The sequence below is a fragment of the Hemiscyllium ocellatum genome (genome assembly GCF_020745735.1).
Source record: "Hemiscyllium ocellatum isolate sHemOce1 chromosome 27 unlocalized genomic scaffold, sHemOce1.pat.X.cur. SUPER_27_unloc_25, whole genome shotgun sequence".
NCBI classification, from domain to species: Eukaryota; Metazoa; Chordata; class Chondrichthyes; order Orectolobiformes; family Hemiscylliidae; genus Hemiscyllium; species Hemiscyllium ocellatum.
In genome coordinates, this window is record NW_026867493.1 from 436,945 (window position 1) to 445,575 (window position 8,631).

The following is an 8,631-nucleotide window of genomic DNA, read 5'->3' on the forward strand; positions in this document are numbered from 1 at the left end:
TGTGTTCACTGCAATGGCAGCTTTTGCGCCGTCCCTAATTCAGGCAGTCCGATCTCATTTAACGAAGCGTCTTTTTGAGAAAATTGATCGGGTATTTTTGCTCTGGTCAATTTAAGAAAAGATGGTTCGCCTGGGATTGGAACCCGGGAACTCTCACACGTCTGCATTCGCGAGAAGACCCAAAGCTAGAATCATATGCCAGACTAACGAGCCACCAGCCATGGGTGCAGCCACCTCCTGAAGCACCTGTGACTTGCTCAGTACGAAATACATTGTGCATTGCTCCCAGAATTGCAAGCAAGGAAGAGTTTCAAGAACATCTGCTTCTCAATCTGTCTCTGCTCCCAGGACGCTGCTGTTTGTCCCGTCCCCAGGGACCGGACTCTCTCCACTGGTGGATAATTGAACCATTTTATTTCTCCTTGCAAGCTGTCCTGGTGGAAGAAGGAGCCCACACGCTCTTCTGCTCTCTCTCACTAGTTGTTGAGGCAGGATAAGTCAGTTACAGAAATGCGTAGGAAATGGGGAACTTTGAGCTTGTTCCAAAGGTCCTGTTAACGGAGAGACCGAAAGATGCTATGTTGTCGGGACCGAGAGAAATGGAGACCCTTCCCTCAGGTAAATTGATATGAGTGCATTTTTGTGCAGCCTGCTTGGTGTTCAGAATTTGTCTTGACACAGCAATCCTACAGAGAGTCTTTTATTACACGGGCGTCGGTTTCTTTACCGCAGGAAATGGACAAAAACAGCATGTGTTTCAACTTCACCGGTTCATTGCCATCTGAGAGAAGAGGTTTAACACTTGAGATCAGAACACACCGACAGAAAACTGGACAACACGACTCAGAGCTCCACAAGCGTGCCAGAATAACTGTGTAAATTTGAATTGTGTATCGATGTGACACATTGAGCTCAGATACACGAAGTTTTGGGAAGCAGATGACAAGGTAAAGGAGAGAGCAGAGCGCCGTTATAGGGAAGAGCTGCTGAAGACGACATTGAGTAAATAAGTGAAAATGGTTTCCCTTCTGGGTTGTGATCCTAACATGCACCCGCTGTGCCATTCTCCTGCATTGCACGGCAGCTTTCCCGAGTACTCAGTGAAAAGTATTCAGCTTTTCAGTTGGCGTGTGTCTTGCACGTTCGAGAATGAAATCAAAAGATCTTCACTGCTGTAGTGTCATGTGCTGTTGTGCAGACATATCGCCGATGTGCAAATATAAACTCAGGGGGTAATGTACACTGGAGACTCTGGAGACAAAGAAGAAACCATGATCTCATTCGACGTGACAGCACTGTTCACTTCAATTGACAAAACCCTAGCCAGAGAAACAATAGCCAACCTACTGGACATACATAACAGAACACAGGAGGCCGAACCTATCAACAAGGACGGCATACTTAAACTACTGGACCTGTGCCTCACTACACACTTTACATTCAACAATCAGATATGCGAACAAATCAACGGAACACCCATGGGATCACCAATCTCGGGACTCATAGCAGAGGCAGTTATGCAAAGGTTAGAACAAACAGCCCTACCACAAATCCAACCCAAACTCTGGATCAGATATGTCGATGACACCTTTGTAATCATCAAAAACACAGAAATAGAAAAAACACACAGAATCATCAACGCCACACTCACAGGAATCCGATTCACGAGAAAAGAGGAAAACGATAGCCAACTCCCATTCCTAGACGTGTTAGTAGAGAGAACACCTAACGGAGAATTCACCACAAGGGTACACAGGAAACTAACACACACAGACCAAGTCCTAAACTATGAAAGTAACCACCCCAACACACACAAACGAAGCTGCATCAGGACACTATTCAAAAGAGCCACAACACACTGCAGTACACCAGAACTGCGAAAAGAGGAAGAGGAACACCTATACAAGGTATTCGCAAAAACGGATACCCACGCAACTTTATCACCAGATGCCTAAGAGATAGACCACGGAACGAGGATATGCCACAACCAAAAGGACTAGCCACACTACCATATGTCAGGAGCGTCTCAGAACTGACAGCCAGACTACTGCGACCCTTAGGACTCATAACGGCACACAAACCAACAGCCACGCTCAGAGAACAACTTACTAGAACAAAGGACCCAATACCCAGCATGAGCCAAACTAACGTAGTTTACAAAATACCATGCAAGGACTGCACAAAACACTATATAGGACAAACAGGAAGACAGCTAACAATCCGCATCCATGAACATCAGCTAGCTACAAAACGACACGACCAGCTATCCTTAGTAGCCATACACTCAGACAACAAGCAACATGAATTCGACTGGGAAAGCACTACTATCATAGGGCAAGCCAGACAGAGAACAGCCAGAGAATTCCTAGAAGCATGGCATTCATCCCCAAACTCCATCAACAGACACATCGACCTGGACCCCATATACAAACCACTACAACGGACAGCTGAAACTGACACCTGGAAGCGGCAAGAACAAACCGCTATAAATACCGGAAGAAACATCAAAGAAGCGCTTCGCAGGAGGCTCCAGAGCACTGATGATGTCTCCTAGCCAGGGGATGAAACGTTTGCAACAAAAACTTCCAGCTCGGCGAACAGAACCACAACTCTGAGCCAGTTGAAACTTGCTCAGCGTGAAATACATTGCTCCAAGAATTGCAAGCAGCAAAGCGTTTCCAGAACATCTGCTTGTCATTCTGTCCCCGGGGCGCTGATGTTTGTCTCATCCCCAGGAATTGGACTCTCTGTACTGGCAGATAATTAAACCATTTTGTTTCTACTCGCAAGCTGTTCTGGGGGTGAGGGAAGAGTCCATTCGCTCTTCTGCTGTCTCTCTCAATCACTTGAGGTGAGAGAAGTATCTGTTACACTAATGCGTGGGAAGTGAGTAACTTTGAATATGAATTTCCTCCAAAGGTCTATTATCGGAGAGATAGAAAGATGCTGTGCTGGCGAGACAGAGAGAAATGGACACCAAGCACTCTTCCCTCAAGTAAATTCACATTGTTGTACAGCCTGCTTGGTGTTCAGAAATCGTCTTCACGCAGCAATCTTACAGAAAGTCGATTGCAAAGTGGACATCGCTTTCTTTGCTGCGACTGCGCAGCAGTTAACATCTGAGTCCCAAGTGTCCCAGATGAAGAGAATCCGAGTGAAACCTTCACTCACTGAGAGTCATCCCCATGGCCCTGAGCTGAGGGACTGCAGGCAGTCCAACACGGAAGGGACGGTTAAAAATGAACCAGTTTTGCTCCTTCAGCCTCCCTGTCCCAGAGACAGGCAGTGGGACGGCATAAACACGTTGCACCATTCTCGCGCAGACAGAAGCCGTTCAGCCCATCGAGTCCACGGCGACTCTCTGCCACTTGCCTCTCTCTGAGGTGATTCACAATCAGTGATATCTGTCCTCATAGGAAGGAACTGTATCTGAGTGGTGATACGGTTTCTGACATACTTATCGTCTTGTCATTCACGTCCGACCCGGCGTGGCGATTAATGCAGGGAATGGATGGAAGTACAAGGCATGCGTTTCAACTTAATTAGCTCATTGGCATTGAGAAGAAGTGGTTTTGCGAATCAGTTCATAGGAAACCGACGAAGAACAGGAGAAGACCACTCAGACCTCCATAAAGCATGTTACTTGAATCGTGTGAGTTCCCCGAGAGTATCGGTATGATACAGGGTATTCAGACACTCAGGCAGTAGGTGCAAAGGCAAGATATAGAATATAGCACAGCCCCCGTTCAAAAGGAAGCCGCTCAAGGAGACATTGCACTACAGCGGAGGATGACTTCAATCCATCGACCTCGGGACTATGAGCCCAGCACACAACCACTACGCCACTCTGCTCCTACACGCCGAGAGTTTTCCACAGGTCCCTTCGAGACTGATGTCAAAGATCTCCTCTGCTATCGTATCATGTGCTGTTGCGCAGATGTATGGAAGCTCTGTAAATATAAACTTTTTCCTAACTTCCCACATTCTGTTGGTCGAATTGTGATTCCATTCTGAATCACAGCATGTGTCACAGCACAGACGGAGGCCATGCGGCCCACCTTCGCTCTGGTGGTTCGACACAGTAAGTAAACGTGGGTCTCTATTCGTATCATTCTCTTTCCTTCTCCATGTAATTCTGCACAGTGTTACTTTAAACATGACCACCGAATTCCCGTTTGCGTCTATTCAATCTGTCTCTTTGTCAGTGTCAGTTAGGGATTTACTGAACGCAACCACTCCCTGTACGAAAGCGTTCTTCCCAACGTCACTTTTAGTTCTTTTCCTCATGACTTGTTGCCGATCCTTTCAGGCGTGGGAGCATTTTGACTACATCACTTTCTCTGTCTAAACTTTGCATGACTTGGAAAGCTTCAACCAGGCCAGATTTCAAACTTCTCTTCTCCGAGGAGAGCTGTCCCAAATTTCCAATCTTGCTTCAGTGCTGACATTCCTTAAACACGGCACCACTGACGTCAACGCAATATTCCATCATTTCACTTCCTTGCCTTCTGCCCAATTTGTACTCCAAGCGGGAAAATCAATGACTGCAGATGCTGGAAACCAGATTCTGGATTAGTGGTGCTGGAAAAGCACAGCCGTTCAGGCAGCATCCGAGGAGCAGTAAAATCGACGTTTCGGGCAAAAGTCCACACTTTAGCGAAGGTACTTTTTGAGAAAGTTAACCGGGCACTCTTGCACAAGTCAGGAAACGCGGGCTCGTCCGGGATTTCGCGCAAGTCTACATAGTAGAAGACCCAAAGCGAGAATCATACCCGAGACCAACGAGCCACACAGAGAGCACACAAGCACCCCCGCTCCACCTCTTTCACCAGCTGAGTCTTGCTCAGAGTGAAATACATTTGACAGTGCTTCAATGCGAGAAGTGTACAAAATAAGATAGGTGAACTTGCAGCGCGGGTTGGGACCTGGGATTTCGATGTTGTGGCTATTACGGAGACATGGATAGAACAGGGACAGAATTGCCTGTTGCAGGTTCCGGTGTTTAAATGTTTTAGTAGAGTCAGAGGTGGGGGTAAAAGAGGGGGAGGTGTGGCACTGCTTGTCAAGGATAGTATTGCAGCGGTGGAAAGACGATGGATGAAAACTCGCCATCTGAGGTAGTTTGGGCTGAGGTTAGAAATAGGAAAGGTGAGGTCACCCTGTTAGGTGTTTTCTACAGGCCTAATAGTCCTAGAGACGTAGAAGAAAGGATTGCAAGGGTGATTCAGGAGAAGAGTGAAAGTAATAGGGTGGTTGTTATGGTGGACTTTAACTTTCCAGATATTGACTAGGAAAGCTATAGCTCGAGTACTTTAGATGGGTCGGTGTTTGTCTAATGTGTGCAGGAGGGTTTCCTGATACAATATGTTGACAGGCCAACAAGAGGTGACACCATACTGGATTTGGTTCTGGGTAACGAATCAGGCCAGGTGTTTGAATTGGAGGTAGGTGAGCAATTTGGGGACAGTGACCACAATTCGGTGACTTTTACTCTGGTGATGAAGAAGGTTACGTGTGCACTGTAGGGCAAGAGTCATAGCGGGGGGCAGGGAAATTATGATGCGGTGAGGCATGACTTAGGATGCGTGGCTTGGAAAAGTAGGCTTCAAGGGAAGGGCACAATCGATATGTGGAGCTTGTTCAAGGATCAACTATTGAGTGTCCTTGATAAGTATGTACCTGTCAGGCGGGGAGGAAAGGGTCGTGTGAGGGAGCCGTGGTTTAATAATGAATTGGAATCCCTTGTTAAAGCGTAGAGGGCGGCCTATGTAAAGATGAGGCGTGAAAGTTTCAATTGGGGCGATTGAGAGTTATAAGGTAGCCAGAGAGGATCTAAAGGGAGAGCTAAGAGCAGCAAGGAGGGGACATGAAAAGTCCTTCGTAGGATTAGGGAAAACCCAAAGGTTTTCTATAGGTATGTCAGGAATAAAAGAATGACTCGGGTAGGAATAGGTCCAGTCAAGGATAGTAGTAGGAAGTTGCGCATGGAGGCCGAAGAGATTGGGGAGACACTGAATGAATACTTTTCATCAGTATTCACTCAGGAACAGGACATTGTTGCCGATGTGAATATTGAGTCACAACTAATTAAAATGGATGGCTTTGAGGTACGTAGGGAAGAGGTATTGGAAATTCTGGAAAGGGTGAAAATAGTAAAGTCCCCTGGGCCCGATGGCATATGTGCTAGGATTCTCTGGGAAGCAAGGGAGGAGATTGCAGAGCCACTGGCCTTGATTTTTATGACGTCGTTTTCTACAGGAATAGTGCCAGAAAACTGGAGGATAGCAAATGTGGTTCCCTTGTTCAAGAACAGAAGTAGGGATAACCCTAGTAACAATAGGCCGGTGAGGCTCACTTCTGTTGTGGGCAAAGTCTCAGAGAGAATTGTAAGGGATAGGATTTATGAACATCTGGATAGGAATAATGTGATCAAGGATACTCAGCTTGGTTTTGTGAACAACGAAGAGCCGATGAGAAAGATGTATATAGTGTATTTAAGGAGAACAGGTACCTAATAAACCCAGTCCGCCGATTTCTCAATGATGCTTCCAAGTTGACTTCAAAAATTCGGTTTGTCCTTCCATTATTTCACGTTTGATTTTGTGAGTTTTAAAAACTTTCGCAATCTTCTGACTTGAGTATTGGAGTTGGGAAGTTACGTTGTGGCTGGACAGGACACTGGAATATTGTGGAGTACTTTTGGAATATTGTGTGCAATTCTGGATTCCCTCCTATCAGAAGGATATTGTGAAATTTGAAAGGGTTCTGAAGCTCCAATGAGTCCACAGAGAGGAGAGGCCCTTCTGCTGCCCTGAGTGCGGGAAGGCCTTTCGTGATTCCTCTGCCATGCGGACACACCAGTTGGTCCACACCCGGGACGGCTGTTCTCATGCCCTGAGTGTGAGATGGCTTTCAGCAGTTCTTCCCACCTGCTGAGACACCAGTGGATCCACACCGAGGAGAGGCCGTTCTTCTGCCCCGAGCGCAGGAAGGGCTTTGCTCTTTCTTCTGACCTGCTGGCCCACTGGTGGGTCCACATGGGGGAGAGGTTGTTCAGTTGCTCTAAGTGCAGGAAGGCCTTCATCAAACCTCAGACCTGCATATCTTTGGACAGGACCACCCAGAGAAAGCCCACGCAGACACTGGGAGAATGTGCAAACTCCTCACAGACAGTCACCCATCTTCTGCAACTACACTGGCACCACCCCCCACCTTTTCCTCCGTTATATCGATGACTGTATCGGCGCTGCCTCGTGCTCCCACGAGGAGGCTGAACAGTTCATCAACTTTACCAACACCTTCCATCCCGACCTCAAATTCACCTGGACTGTCTCAGACTCCTCCCTCCCCTTCCTAGACCTTTCCATTTCTATCTCGGGCGACCGACTCAACACAGATATCTACTATAAACCGACTGACTCCCACAGCTACCTGGACTACACCTCCTCCCACCCTGCCCCCTGTAAAAACGCCATCCCATATTCCCAATTCTTTCATCTCCACCGCATCTGCTCCCAGGAGGACAAGTTCCAATACCGTACAGCCCAGATGGCCTCCTTCTTCAAGGACCGCAGATTCCCCACAGACCTGATCGACGATGCCCTCCACCGCATCTCCTCCACTTCCCGCTCCTCCGCCCTTGAGCGCCCCCCTTCAACCGCCACCAAGACAGAACCCCACTGTTTCTCACCTACCACCTCACCAACCTCCGTATACAGTATAGCATCCGCTGTCATTTCCGCCACCTCCAAACGGCCCCCACCACCAGGGATATATTTCCCTCACCTCCCCTATCAGCGTTCCACAAAGACCACTCCCTTCGCGACTCCCTCGTCAGGTCCACATCCCCCACCAACCCAACCTCCACTTCCGGCACCTTCCCCTGCAACCGCAGGAAATGCAAAACTTGCGCCCACACCTCCTCCCTTACCTCTCTCCAAGGCCCCAAGGGATCCTTCCATATCCTCCACAAGTTCACCTGTACCTCCACACACATCATCTATTGCGTCCGCTGCACCCGATGTGGCCTCCTCGATATTCCGCCTACTTGTGGAAGGCTTCAGGGAACACCTCTGGGACGCCCGGACCAACCAACTCAACCACCCCGTGGCTCAACACTTTAACTCTCCCTCCCACTCCACCGAGGACATGCAGGTCCTTGGACTCCTCCATCGCCAGAACATAACAACACGACGGTTGGAGGAAGAGCGCCTCATCTTCCGCCTGGGAACCCTCCAACCACAAGAAATGAACTCAGATTTCTTCAGTTTCCTCATTTCCCCTCGCCCAACATTGTCTCAGTCGGTTCCCTCAACTCAGCACCGCCCTCCTAACCTGCAATCTTCTTCCTGACCTCTCCGCCCCCACCCCACTCCGGCCTATCACCCTCACCTTGACCTCCTTCCACCTATCACATCTCCATCGCCCCTCCCCCAAGTCCCTCCTCCCTACCTTTTATCTTAGCCTGCCTGGCACACTCTCCTCATTCCTGATGAAGGGCTCTGGCCCGAAACGTCGAATTTCCTGTTTCTTGGATGCTGCCTAACCTGCTGTGCTTTAACCAGCAACACATTTTCAGCTTCAATCAGCTTGATGCGATTTGAACACGCAATTTTCTGGTCTGGAGTTAGA